This window comes from Olea europaea, chromosome 3, assembly GCF_002742605.1.
Source record: "Olea europaea var. sylvestris chromosome 3, O_europaea_v1, whole genome shotgun sequence".
In the NCBI taxonomy this organism is placed as follows: Eukaryota; Viridiplantae; Streptophyta; class Magnoliopsida; order Lamiales; family Oleaceae; genus Olea; species Olea europaea.
In genome coordinates this window covers 1233721-1234375 of record NC_036239.1, presented here as the reverse complement: position 1 = coordinate 1234375, position 655 = coordinate 1233721, and positions in this window count along the sequence as shown.

Sequence of the window (655 nt, the reverse complement as noted above, 5' to 3'; positions counted from 1 at the left end):
TAGTCACTTATTTATATAAGCCCAAACGGGCTTGATCTGACCCGGTCCAATATTTAATTAACACATTTAATTAAATTCGATCAGTAAATTAATTAATTCAATTAATTAACTCGGCCTATAAATAAGCAACTCAATTAATTAATTTATCCAATAGTTTTTAAATTAATTAACTGACAAATCACAATCTTTCAGTTATCCTTTTGTGTGCGACCCATTAGGTTTCCAATTACGATACCTAACGATGTGAATTATTATTTTGATATAATCAAAATCGATTAATTAAAACACCCTTTTAATTTATCACCAACTCACGTTCGCCGTTCCAGATTGAAATCTAAAAATATGTCAGGGCAATACATGTGACGGTCAATGTTATGTGGTATGACAAAGTCAAACTCCTTCGTTTATCGTAAAACTATAATCCTTTTGTCAATATGATCCGATCAGTTACGATATATGGAAGTGTGTCAATCTCGATTATCGATCATATCTTTCATTCCACTATTAAGTCTATATAAGTCGAAAACTACCTTTTAGATAGGAATGTCAAACGGGCCGAGCGGCTAGTTGGCTCGGCCGCTTGACTTGTCAAAATCAGGCTCGTGGGCGGCTCGGCTCGTCGAGCCCACGAGCCTTGTCAAAAAATTTTAATTTT